The sequence below is a fragment of the Tachysurus fulvidraco genome, chromosome 21, assembly GCF_022655615.1.
Source record: "Tachysurus fulvidraco isolate hzauxx_2018 chromosome 21, HZAU_PFXX_2.0, whole genome shotgun sequence".
Classification (NCBI taxonomy): domain Eukaryota; kingdom Metazoa; phylum Chordata; class Actinopteri; order Siluriformes; family Bagridae; genus Tachysurus; species Tachysurus fulvidraco.
The window spans coordinates 11,269,399-11,284,129 of NC_062538.1; the positions used below are offsets into that span (position 1 = coordinate 11,269,399).

The following is a 14,731-nucleotide window of genomic DNA, read 5'->3' on the forward strand; positions in this document are numbered from 1 at the left end:
AAAATGGTTCACAGGTTAATGATTGTTTATTTTCTTCTTCTTTTTGAATGGTAACAGACTGACCCTCCACAGCAGGAGCTCTTTAAGTAGACTGAAATGAGAGAAAATCAGTCACTGGTTAGCCACGGTTAAAAGAAAAACAGGTTGTTTTTTGTAATGCCAAACTCAAATTTACTATTTTCTATGAATGGATCAAAATTCCTTGAAATTACGTGCTTTGCTGCAAAACAAAACATTCCAGCTGTGCCCTAAACTATAATCCACTGTATACCCAACTAGACCACACCTTTGACAAACAATTCTCACACATTTTTGTTAACATCCCAAAACAAAGGCATAAAACCAAATATCAAACAGGTAATTTAATGAATTTAAGCCCTCCTTTGATATCATAATAAAAATCTCTTTCATGATGTTCACTTATTCTATGTACTATAATAATCCATTTATTGATACTTTTATCTCATTATTATTACCCTTCATGTCTTTGTCTATTGTTGTGTATTTAGTCTGTTGTTTTCTTTTGAATTAAAATTTAAATTAATACGTCAGAAAATTTACAGGTCAAAGACCTGTGAGTTTATGTAGCTAAAATAATATTGAGGACATAAGGACAGCATGGTGGTGGATTGGGCAGCACTGCAACCTCACAGCTCAATTATCCCTGGTTTAATCATGAGCTCGGGTTACTGTCTGTGCAGAGTTTCTTCCTTTGTCATTATGGGTTTCCACCAGGTTCTTCAGTTTCCTCCCACTTCCCAAAAGCATGTCAGTAGGTGGCATGGCTATGCCAAATTATCCCTTGGTGTAAAGCTGTGTGTACTTGGATACTGAGCAGGATAAAATACTTACTGCAGATGATCGAATGAAGGAAAAATGGAAGGAAGACACCGATTGGACTTTATGTCAGGTGGAAGTATCTCCTCTCCTTGTTGTTCTTGAGGACTCCTTGTGCTCTTGAGAAGCTAGACAAGTTTTTTTTAGACTTCTCCAGATCTGTGTCTCACCCCCAATCTTGACTCTGATCTCTGCAGGCAATTCATCTGAGCTCCTGGTTTGATTTTTATCTCTGCTATTGACAGGCATTTCAATTCAATTTAATTCAATTCAGTTCAATTTTAGTTGTATAGTCTTTTTAAATTGAAATTTAAAAGGAAGCAGCTTTACAGAACATAAAAAAATATAACATAAAAAAACATAAAAAATATAGTACAAATTATTATTATTATATTTATTTATTTATTTGTTTGTTTTTTGTTTATTTATTACAAAAGTCCAAAAGTATATTTAAATGTGTTTCTATTTATCCCCAATGAACAAGCCTGAGGTGACTGAGGTGAGGAAAAACTCCCTTAGATGAAATAGGAAGATACCTTGAGAGAAACCAGACTCAAAAGGGAACCTATCGTCATTTGGTTGACACGGGAGGGTGTTATTATAAATTGTTATAAACAATTAGAGAGTGTTGAGGATGTTGTTGTCCTCAAGACCACATATAGTTGGCATCTCCTCTTTGAATGTCTGAATCGTCATGAAGCTGAATCCATCTGGAGCTGGTACATCTCTTGGTGCATTTGCCTTTCCAAATCATGTCCAATCAGTTCAATTTGCTGCATGTAGACTCCAATCGTAGCAAAGCCATTAGAAAGAGTCTGAAAACTTATGCCAGGGTATATTCAAAAATCTTTAATATATCTGGGTTTTGCTTTGTCTTTATAGATAATGAGTTTGATCTGAGGGGAAAAAGTAAAGCGTTTTAGCATTAAACTGTAAAAAACACTGGGGTCTGAATGCTTTCTGAACACACTGTATAATATTTCCTAGTTTGTGTAGTAAACAATAAGCACAAATAATTGCAACCTTCCTATAACCTAATTAGACAGACAGACAGACAAATAGATAGATAGATAGATAGATAGATAGATAGATAGATAGATAGATAGATAGATAGATAGATAGATAGATAGATAGATAGATAGATAGATAGATAGATAGATAGATAGATAGATAGATAGACAAAAGTACTTGAGTGAAAAACAGCCTATCTCTGAGAGTTTGGTCTCTCATTTACAAGACAAATAAAGCGAAGCTGATTTCAGGTTTTGTACTGACCAGATGTGATTTGAGTAAAGAGGCTGCTATGTGTAACCTGATCCCACTGAACCTGGAACCTGCCGCAGGAAACAGAACTAACTCCACACATTTCTCTGCCTTCTCTGGAAATCAGGAAACAAACAAATCCAAACAAAAAAGGATGGAAAATAAAATGATAAAAGACAAAACAGACTAAATGTCTGAAAACATGAAAAGTTTATTTAAAAAAAATGTAATAAGTTTTAAAAATTTCTTCAGTTATGCATGATGAATTTTTGTGACAAGTCCCCTAACACCACAGAGTTACATGTATATTCTGCTGCAGTCTACACCAAGTGCTCCTGTTTTCCATTTAAAACATTTATACTAATCCCAAAGAACCTGCCAACATCATTATTACTAGCTTATGAAACAATAAGATCAGCAGTGCATGTGTACCTCTGCGTGGATGCTTTTTCTTAGTGTTTTGCACACAGAGCTGCTGTGCTCTGAACTCTCCGGATGTTGAATGGAAAACATTTGCATGATTTAACACAAGCTCATTGACGATTTGCTGCCATTTGCATTGTGTTTTGCCATCACAGGCTGAGAAGAGAGTCGAGAGCTGTGAGCTGTGAGGCGAGACATGGTCATTATTCACCCACAGGAGGTGATAATGTTATTACAAGGACACACCCTTCTGCAGAAAGCTGACAGAGAGAGAGAATGTGGAATACACACGTTCACACCTCAACAGGCTGCTCATTAACTGACCTTTTATTCTATTATACTGTATGTGTGTGTGTGTGTGTTTGCACATACTGTTATGTGGTAAATAACGAGCCTTTGGGTTGCTTCAGGCTGTAAACTGTAAATGCCAGACGTTTAGGGACAACAGGTTATAGCCTGACTATAGTGGATCAGTCTGGACTTGCTCTGAGGCTAATGCAGCTAACAAACAGGAGAAGATTATAACTTCTAAATCTAATGAGCTTGACCTCTCAACTGGCTTTGGGGAGTTCTTAAATGTCTCAAACAGATTTCAATTCAGTTCTGGTACAGCCATAGGGTGCCAAAAACACAAGGGCATCTGAGACTTTGCTGGCGATTACTTTACCTGCTCTCTGCTGATTATGACCTTGAAGAAGGATAACAGTTTTTTTTATTTATTTAATTTTTTTTATATAAAATCTGTTACTTATTTAGTCTAGCAGAAGGGATTATATGTGTTGTGTTGTGTTATTATTGTCATGAATTTTTAGAGGCAGATTTTACTGAAACAGTGTAACACAACCAAAAACCATAGGACAAGAACCATAAACCAACTAGATCTAACGTAGAAACAGGTAAAGTGTAGGCAAATCTGTGGAACACCCATCAAAACTGACACACAACAACGACAAAAGCTTGACAATGAAACATATAGAGACCATGTTTTATGGGTTTATGTTGAACATGTTTAAGGGATATTGGAGACATGCTAGGACTGTTGGGTGAGGTAGATCACGGTCAGTGTTTGACTCTCAGGTCTGGTGTTGTGGTTTTTTTTGTTGATGTGTTTTACACTTACAGTCTAAAGTCGGATTCTTACTTTGTATGATGCAGTAATCTATAAAGCAGTCATTGCTCCATAGTGTCTTGGTGTCAGTCCACACCAGCAGCAGTCTCAGGCACTGCCCCTTCTGGGTTTCTTCATCATAGTAGATCTTACACAGATTTTCAGTAAAGCAGTCTTCAAGCTCTTTTTTTTTTAACCTCCTAACCAATCAGGTCCAGTTTTGAACAGACAAGCAGAAAAAAGATGGTGGATGAAATGCTGGTGAAAAGTCTTCTAGTGAATGAATCTCATGAGGTTTATGACATGTTAAATTGTAAATATTGCATTGCCACTGTCACTGTGACTGCACACAAGGAGCAGAGTGTTGTGATAATTTTGGTGTTAAATAAGGGAAAAAACAATTGTGAATAAGATAAAGATTATGGCATTTGAATAGAGTGTGATCCAGATGTGCAGTTTATATCCACTTAGTCCTGATGGCTGCCATATTTCTAGAAATGTAACCCAAGCAAAAATCAGACAGGAAAATAAACACAGTTCTATGTTTGGGTTAATTCACTCGATCCACCTCATGGACAGTGCTGAACATTTCTGCACAAGGACATTGTGACGTGGGCGGAGGTGAAGTTGTCGGCCTAGCTGCTAGTGTAGCATTGCAGAACAAACTGAATTATGTATGTGAGCCTTTGAATGTTTCAGAGTGGAAAGGTTTTGGTGTGTGTGTGTGTGTGTGTGTGTGTGTGTGTGTCTGTGAGTGTGTGAGAACTTAAAGTGCCAAGCTATGCCAAGCTGACATATGTCCTGTCGCCATGGTAGCCAGTGCACACGTGTCGTGCACAGAGCTCTTTTAAGGAACTATATGTGAATCAGGTAGCTGTCATAGCAACAGAGGGACGGCACATAGAGAGGTTAGGGCCGTTAGAAGTGGCAGTGGATACGTGAGGTTTCCTTGAACCTAATCATTTGACGTCAAACTGTGTGTGTGTGTGTGTGTGTGTGTGTGTGTGTGTGTGTGTGTGTGTGTGTGTGTGTGTGTGCTGCAAGGAAAGTGGCATAGTTCATAAATCTCTGGAATCCTACTAGCCCATCATCCTTCCTTTCTGTCTCTCAGAGTTGATCTGATAAGCAGGCAGGGCTTTGGTTTTCAGCTCTGTAGGATGAGTCACTCGATCTACTTCTGTCGTATTCATTAGGGCCGTGTCTCCCAAACGCTGTGCAATCTGTCCATCTCCATCCCCTCCCACCACTTCACCGTGAAGCCGACTCACATTCCCCGGCTTCTATGCACCTATTCTCCTCCTCCTGCACTCTGTAATCCAGAATGAAAGGTCTGACTGTGTCTGCATGCGGGTGAGAAAATGTGTCCAGAGTATTCATGGGTTACTTGGCCAGTCATTCTCTTGAGAAATGCTGACATGGTTCGCTCTCACAGACCGGTGTTTGTGAGAACACTAGCTTAAGGTGGGCCTTAGTTTGCTCATTGAGTTTCTTGAGACCGCACAGTTAATCTGCTAGGTGCAAGAGTTTTATTGATGATACACCAGAGCATGTTTGCTGTGTTTGTGTTTATGATTTACTGCTCTATGTGACTTCTTTTAATTAGTTAACCAGCCTCTCTTAGGCTTCTCTCAGCTCTCTCTCCTCTGTCCTAACATGGACTGTTAATCCCTAAGACTGGAGACTTCTTCTGTCGCTGTTAAACAAAAGTCAACTTGCAGAAAACAATTATACAATATTTATTTTTTAAAAAACAACACACTCAATAACAATACCTCTTCATTTCCTCTTCATTTCGGTCGTGTCATTGAGAACTTTACAACAAAAAGGAGAAACTCAAAATTTATGTGAATAGAATTTTTTTTTTTTAGAAAAAGGACTTGATACACCTTTGTATGTTACACATAAGTACTATAATGAATTGATACATTTATAAACCTAAAACGTACATCCTGATTTTATCTTTTTTTTAAAGTTATTTTGTGATAAGCCGATATTTCCATTTTGTGTCGAGCTTTATCCCAAATAATACAGAAGACAAAATTTTGCCATCAGATATCAAAAATATGTGACCAGGAACTGTGACGGAATAAAGATCTGTGCAGTTGATGGAGATGTTTAGCAGGTAAATGCTCGCCTGGTCTTGTTAGCTATTTAATGTTTAGAACAGATATTACAAAATGGAAGGATAAGGACAACGAGATTGAATGTGAGGTGAGTCTTACTCTGTGAGTATGATGCACAGAAATGTCAGCATTAACACTCCCTATTTGCCCACGTGTTTGTTCTTGACTGTGTTTTGCTTCCTGATGATTAGGACGTCGGTCATGCAGTTCTAAGGAGTGTCACTGATTCCCCTCTGGATTTGGCTTTGAACAATAAGCCTCAATCCAACATGCTTCATTTACAACACGTGACTCATCTACTTCTTTCGAAATGATGATCTCGAGCTCATCGGTAGAAAAGCGGTTAAGCCAAAAAATCTTTTTAATGCTCTCTGGGGCATTACTGGTGCTCAAAGAATAATATAATTAATAATAAATGATTTACATTATACAGAATTAATAATAAAGCAATATTCAGGAGCTTCTCGTGTTTCTTGTAAGAATGTCTGGATATATGAAAGATATTTATACTTAACAGTAAATGTGTGGGATATTGTGTGGAAATCTAACTCAATTAAAATGAGTGAAAGTACAGAGCTTGATTAAATTATATATATAATTATAATTACCTATGATTAGATCATTTCATTTATTTACTTTAATGCAAGGAATCTGGTTCTTCCTTGCATTCATCTGATGCTCTAGGTCCTTTACTCTCTTTACCACTATAGTTTAGTTCCAAACATTTTGTCTTTTTTTTAAGTACAAAGTGACATTTTGTCCAGTAGTAACTGAGATATCTAACTGAGCATGCTAGACATTCGAGAGTGTAGTTGTTGAGTAATCAGCCTGAGTAACATTGTACAGTTACAGTCCTTTCTGGAATCATTACAAGGAGATGGCAAGAATATTCTCTTGTTTTTGCTATAGACATTTAGCTTTGAGATGAAAGGATGAATATGAGATGATAGATCAAATTTCAGCCAGTGAGATTGATTAAAATATGAATTGCCCAAAATAAATCTATTCTTGGCTTTGTGTTTTGGATGTGAAGACTGCATTTGTTGTTAAAAATGATGAACGCACAATGGGGACCACAGACCTGTCTGTGGGAGACAAGCAAGTCATTCTAAAACCTGAGAACAGAGTCAAAATCAATCAGAGGCTCTGCACAAACAGCCAATGCAACAGTTTGGAATGACCTGAAGAAGAAAGAAAGCACTCATGTACTAAGCAACATACATTGAATAGATCAGCCAAGGAAAACTGCAGAAAAAACTCCAAACAGCAGGCAGTGATATCAACAATAAGCTCCACAGGATGAAGTGAAGGTCTTACAGTCCACCATTCAAAGATGTTTACTTCTCAACAGCAATACCAGACGAACAGAATGGAATTCACCAAGAAATACAGAGATGAGCCACCAAACCTAATTTTTTCTAACCATCATTTTCCTCTAGGAAAGAAAGGATCTGCTCATTATCCAAAATATATATGAGGTCATCAGTCATACTTGATCTTTCAGGATCATTTCAGTAATCCACAGAAACATTCTATCTGACTATTCACAGAAAATACTCCAATACATCTAATCTAACTTGGAGGAACTTCATCATGCAGCATAACAAATATCCAAAATACACTGTTATAAAGGACTTTAACAGAGGGAAAAAAATGGAAGATTTTAGACTGACCAAGTCAATTTCTAGACCTTAACCCAAGTGAGCAGCATTTCACCTTGTGAAGAAAGAAGCTGCAGTAGAAACTTGTAAAAGCATCACAAAAGTCGAATGCAACAGTTTGGTGACGTCATTGCTGATTTGATGCAGTTATTGGAAGTAAGAGGTATGCAATCAAATATTAAGTGTTATTTACTGTAAGACTACATGTCCCTATATTTTCACTCACCTTAAAATGAGATGCTCTGCCACCAAAGGTGCCATATTCTATATTGTTTTACTGATCCAGATGGTATGGAAATTAATGCTGAGATTCTGATTGACTGGCTCCTGTTCATCTTTGGACCTTAAACCCAAAAGACTTCAGGGTCTACCAGAGGGGACAATATAGAATAATTATACACTAATGATAAAGGTCTGAAGGTCAGCACATTGGTACAGTGTTGTCTTCTCACAGCTCCAGGGTTCGTTCCTGAGCTCAGGTTACTGTCTGTGTGGAGCTGCACCTATTCTTCCTGTTTCTGTGTGGATTTCTTCCAGTTCCATAAGTAGGTAACTTGCACTGATTGTTACTCTGGATGATTTAATAAATATTAACACTGATGATGCAAGACAAATAAGAATTATTTCTGATTATTTCCATAATGTGTACAATAGAATTCATTTTCTTTTCATTTTCATCAATATTCTTTTCGGAACTAATCAAACAAATATCCACTTATTATTATTATTATTATTATTATTATTATTATTATTATTATTATTATTATTATTATTATTATTATTATTATTATTATAACTGTAACAAGACAAAAAGCAAACTCTGGCACTGCACATTGTTCGTTATTGATCATGTAATATCGCAGGTAAAACAAACTAGGCAACATCATACACAGAAAAGAGACAGAACTGGGTAAAAATGTGCAAAAATTGCTATACTTTAATATCTATTCACTTAAAGCTTGTAATGTAGACAAGCTTTGCATTGAGGATTTGTCACTGCTGTAATGTGACTAACGCAAAACAGAATGTGTGGTTTTGGTCATGTTCTGCCCTTTGTGACTAGGCCGCAGTACAGGCGTGTACAGGGCGTTTTTATCTGGTATGCAAAGCACCATTTTTAGGCCACTACGCTGTGGTTTTCTCAGAATTCTGGTCTGCAATCAATCCTACATCATTCACTTACTCTAGGTCATATGATCCCATGTACACACACACACAAGCTTCTGTGCATGCGAAATTCACATCCGGCTCATTCAAAATGCCCTGCTTTGTGTAAGCAAATCACAGAAGGCAAATGAAGGATGGAGGTCAGGGCATGACTGAAACTTCAAACTGATTATTCTGTGTATATAATATTCCTGCACGTGCAGTCGTTATTGCCAACTGTAGCTCTGTGGATGAGCGAGGATACACGAGTCCATCAACCGACTGGTGAGACTCATAGACAGTCTGCTGAAGAACCCAAGACATGTGACAGGATTACAAAGGACAAAGGACATGCAGAGGAATTAATATCAAATGACACGTGAGTGCTGATGACCTCGGATACAGGAAACAGAGTAGATTTGTGACACACAGCTCTGAGTTTTAATTCAGCACAACGACTCACAGTCACAAGAAGTAAAAAGGAAAACGTGAGCTAAATGAACATTCCTGTATATGGTTCCATTAGTCCTAACGAAAATTGTGTTACAAAAGAATGTTTTTTCAAATTTTTGCTTCACAAAACACTGAATATTAAACAAAAACTAGCAAATTAGCATGCAACATTTTAGGACTGTTCACACTCTGACATTTAAATATGTAGAAATAGTGTACATATGTTTCTAAATGATACATAAAACAAGGACTTGTTTGACATATTTCATATTGTATGAGTTGTATTATATTGTATGGCAACCCAGTTAACAGAGCACACAGGCCACACATTCAGTACTGTATTTAATTAATGTATTCCGATGTAATGTTATACAAATAACATTTATGAAATGTTCTTAAATTATGCCATGTAATAAGGAGTAACATTCCTGCAATGTAAAAAATAAAGAGCAACATCTTTAGTGTAAAGCTATGAGAAAACAGGGTCATGTGTAGGGTTGCCAGATTGATAAATATGTGGTATTTCTTGTCTTCTTGGCTGTTAACAACAACAACAACAAAAAAACCCATAGTGTAGTTATGGATTACCTGAATTATCACCTGAGGGAATTGAAAACCTTTATTGCCATAAGAAATGTCTATCCAACCTACAAACCCTTACCCTTTTCAATATTGCAGCTGCTTTCCTCAACCTCAATCTCCTGGGTAAACCGATTAAAGCAGCCCGAGCCTGCAAGAAGGGATTAAGTGTGAAACTCCATTCATCATCGCTGGTCGCTCGGTTTCATCTCAGTTAGCTTACTTTATTGATTGCATGAATAAACATCCACTAAATACCACCTAATCCACACTATCTCACACTGACCACATAGGAACATTTACCAGTGATGAGCTCTCACAATGAAACACCTTTTAACACAGATAAATGGACAGAAAGACAGACATACATACAACCAGATAGGTAGATGGAGAGATAGACAGACAAAGAGACACAGCAGTCTGACTGACAGGCAGACAGATTGATTAGAACTGTAGACAGGGCAGATTGCTAGATATATAGATATGTACATAGACGGATAGAATGATAGACAGCCTTAAGTACAGGTGAAAAGATATATGTGAGGATTTGACAGACAGACAAACTGAAAGCAGACTTCCAGTCAGATGGATGCAAAGCCAGACATACAGATGTACATCAAGTGATGTACACAAGTGATGTACAGGTAGACAGACTGACAGAACATTTTTGACAGACATATACATATTTGGTGAAAAAACAGAGAGAGGTACAGCTCAGCCTGATAGACATTCAGCTAGACATGCACAGAAACAATAAGAAAGCAGACTGTTATAATCAGACAGACAGACACACAGACAGACAGACAGACAGACAGACAGACAGACAGACAGACAGACAGACAGACAGACAGACTGATAAAGTATGTCTTTGACAGAGTAAGAAAGAGAGAAAGATGTAGATGGGTAGACATACAATTAGGATTGCGGTAGCCAGAAATCACAGACACATAAACATATAGACACAGAGCTTTGACATACAGATTGAAGTTATCCCATACAGTGCCTTTTACAGGCAGTGAAACAAGATGACTGATGCAAGACGAGTAAAGTTTTCATCTTTGCACCAACTCACAGATTTATTTTCAGCTTCATTCACTAATTAGCAGCACAGCCTCAATCCAGTCATATGACTCAGTGGATCAGGGCAATCCTTAAGCTTTCGGGCTCAGTTTTCACCTCGAAACAGAAGGGTTTATGAAGGAAGAGTGAGGTGTGATTACAGTCAGTGTGTATATAACAGCTTCACTCTTTCACTCTCAGGTACTGCGTGCTGAAGTGTGTCTTCGTCTCATCTTATTTTAATGTATTTTTGGTGCATGTGGTTAGGACTGCGGCTTCACCATCTGGCTTGAGCATCTGGGTCCTTACTGCAGACACACACACACACACACACACACACACACACACACACACACACACACACACACACACACACACACACACACACACACACACACACACACACACTGAGTTTCTCACTGAGGTTATAACAATGGCTTAGAGTAGAACTATGTACAGTATCCTCTTTACTCCAAATATAACTGTGTTTGGTGTCAAAAGGTCATTTTGTGTAAATATCTGCATCAAATCATGAATCAGTATAAAGTTATATCAGTGTAAGGTGATGTTACATGTGATTTAGAACACAGTGTATCTTCTAGTCAAGTATATACATAAAGCATTTATCTACATCTAGAAAAAGAAACGTATATAATAAGCTTCATCGTGTGTAAATGCAGGCTTTTCTTGGTATGTAAAATGTATTTAAAAACTATGTAGCTTAATAACAGGTACCCATTTTGGCAGGTATGTTGAATTTAGTATGAATCATATTGTACTTCATTTAGTCATTTGATTAATTCAAGTTTCCTGATAAGAATTTTACTCAACATAAAAGTTCAATATAAAAAGTAGAAACCATGAAATAAAAGGCTGCTGTTACAGAAAATCAATAGCTTCTGACCAAATCAGATCAGAGGTATTTTTTCACACTACAGATCTAAATTCAGCAGTTTGAGCTCTCATCATAAGCTGAACGAGAATCAGTTTTACAAGCAGATTTGAATCCTGTACAAATTTCCCAGAGTCCTCACTTCTTCCACGGATGTCTGCTTGTTGTCCACTTAGGACAAAAGTGATTATGACCGGTGATATTAAGGTGGCAAGAAGAAGATCCTTCATTTCCTTTTCAAGCTCTTCTTGGCTCACAGGAGGTGACAAAGGCCAGACACAGGAAGACTCCCATCTCTGTGAGTGAGAGGAGGAAGCAGACTTAAAAGAGAAGAGCCCTGGCACCCGGTTTGCTCTTCACCTTACCTCCCCCCTCCCTTATCCCTCTTTCTCTCTTTCTCTCAGTGTTATCGTCTCACACTTTCACCAGAGGTGATGATGAGGAAGTAGAACATTCTAGCTATTTTTTGGAGCAGATATTTGTCCAGATACATAAAGATTCCTTTACCTGGAATGTAACTGTAATGAAAACTGTCCTATGGCTGTTTGGTCACCTCAAATCTCACTTCTCAGCCAACATCCATCCATCTCAGCTGTAGAAACTAAGAGAATATATCAATATTTATTTACAGTTTTTACGGTAAAAATGTATATAGTAAATTTACAATAAAATAATGAAGTAAAGCTTGGTATTATAAAGAAAATAAGAAGTTACTGTTGTCAATCCAAAGCTGATTATTCTCTAATAATATCCCCCCATATATACCACATAGACCAATGTGTTTCATTTCTTTTACAATGCAACAATTTGCCAATGATTATGTATTTTTCTTCATTAAAGAATGACACAGGCTATCTTTTTTCTCTCAATTGGTAATATGACAACAAAAAATGTTATCATTGCAGCTTGTCATGTTATCAAGAAACCAAGAATCATCAACTGTCCAGAAAACATGAACTTAAAGTTACAGCTTTACCTCTAAATATGCTGACACTGGAGACTCGTTCTATAAATAATCTCCTCACAGAAATCTTCAGCATTATTACACACAACATAAGGAGCTGAGCTACTGACAGAAATGCTGTTACAGAGAATGAATGAACACCTTTTGACCAATCAAATTCGAAACAGCAGCGTTATAATGCTCATTAGACTACTGGATGGCAGCATGGGATGATGTAAGCAATGCAATAACAGCATTATTGTTAAAACATTGTTGTTATGCATGTTCATGCATCATACAAAGTAAATAGTGTTAATGAAACATGGTATATGGATATTTTACTACACTCAGAATTTTGTCTGTCAGGTCAATGTTACGTCTGGACTCTTTTTCCCAGGAAACATCACACTCCACAGATGTGGCTGCCATGGACTACAATCCCCAACACACACACACACACACACACACACACACACACACACATACACACACACACACACACACACACACACACACTTTGAGCTGCATATACTCTGTGCGTTCCTACCAGTCGTTACCAAACCTTCGTAGTTTGTCATTCTTGCCTTACCTAGTTTTGTTATTTGCTGATCACCTGACCATTGCCTGCTCTGAGTATGTCTATTCATTTGGATGTGCGTTTATAAAAAATTGTGTGTATATTGTATTAAACTGCCAAACATGCAACAGTACAACCAGTATGCATCAGTATAAGTATCTCTCCTTGACAGTCTGTCTTTCCCTTTCATAAACAAAAGTAAATATACGTCTTTTTGTTCATTGAGTATTTACACTGTAATAACAGCATGTCAGGTGAAAAGATTCTGAATACAGATTTTCGTAATAGTTTACTCAATAAAATGATGTTAAAACAAATACAAGATTTGTACGCCTCATCAATATAATATTTACACAACTTTTAAGCATTTCATTATAGAAAGAAGAAACATTATCTGCTAAAAGATATAGATAATGATAAGGTCTCATACTTGCGGTCTTTTCTCATTTTTATGAAATGTTTAATATTTGAATATTGAATATGCTATATTCTGTTTCCTATTAAAATATAAGCATAAGCAATTGTGTCATAGTGCTTTGTACAAAAGGGGTGTGTTCAGACAACACTGATGGATTTGATCTCAAATGGATTATAAGTCTTACACAAACTTGTGGAGTCAATGTTAGATCATTAAGAAAAAATGGGACGCAAAAACATCATCTAGCCATTGATATATGTAAATGTTCTAAAGATTTCAAAATCGACCCAAGTATATATTTTACGGTTTGCTGTTTCTGAACTTGACTGCATTGCATTCTCTCTGTATATAATTTCTCTTTAATCTAATATGACTCAAGTGCCTAATCTAATTTTGTGCCTGATAAATTTCTCCTGGTTGGACAGTTTGAGTTGAATTTTACTCACAGTGCCATGTTGTAATCTTGTGGTTAGTTGAGGGTTTGACACGCTGAAAGATCAAGGACATACAGAGAGAAGTGAGGAAAAGAGAAAAGGACACAAGGCTGAGTATCAGGGGGAAGTGGTGGATCACAGGGAGGCAGATGTTCTGTCTGGACTTCCTCTCATGAGTCTGTCACGTAGGTGACGTGTGCTCTGCAAGGCACTGCTTTCATCTGGGTGCCGCACACGGCTCTTATTTGCGTTGGCTAATTTTTACAGGAAGCCAGAAAACCAAAAACAAACAAAAGCAGGAGTAGTGCAACCTTTGCCTTTCTGACAACATGGTCTGAATTTGGAAAGGCTCCAGGAGATCATTCAGCCACTGAGCTGATATGTGGCATTGCCTAAGAGCTCATCTTCCTGCCAGGACAGCCTTCAGCGTGCAACAGCACTCTGACTCTCACACTGACAAGGATTTAACCCTTACTGGGCCTTACAGGACAACTTAAAAACATTTCTGGTCAGAAAGTGCCTAATTTATCTGTATCAATCATTTCAAGTTCCCCTGAATGTCAATTTAATCCATTTAAAACAATATAGGCAGATTAATAACTTGCTTAATGCATGTTTTGATGCCCCCAAATGTTTAAATGGCTGAAGAACTGAAATGTTAGCATTAGCTTAAAACTAGTGTAAAAGAAGCATTTGTTTTAACTCCAGTAATGAGCACCATATTTAAGAAGACATATATTTCCCCCCTGCTTGTTTGTGAGAGGGGAAAGCGAGTGAGTTATACATGTCTCCTGAGGGACAGGGACAAGAAGGAT

The 14,731-nt window shown here is 37.4% G+C and overlaps 1 long non-coding RNA gene across 2 annotated transcripts; it reads right to left on the bottom strand.

Moving 5' to 3' along the window:
• Positions 1-9,705: 9,705 nt before the first annotated feature.
• LOC113638664 lies at positions 9,706-14,131 on the bottom strand. Of its 2 annotated transcripts, XR_003439645.2 has the most exons (4): positions 13,929-14,131; positions 12,052-12,145; positions 11,687-11,840; positions 9,706-10,960 (listed from the first exon to the last, which is right to left on the bottom strand). It is a non-coding gene; the product is annotated as an uncharacterized LOC113638664 (long non-coding RNA). The 2 variants fall into 2 exon arrangements; XR_003439646.2 differs by lacking the exon at positions 11,687-11,840 and having other exon boundaries at positions 13,929-14,127.
• Positions 14,132-14,731: the final 600 nt, after the last annotated feature.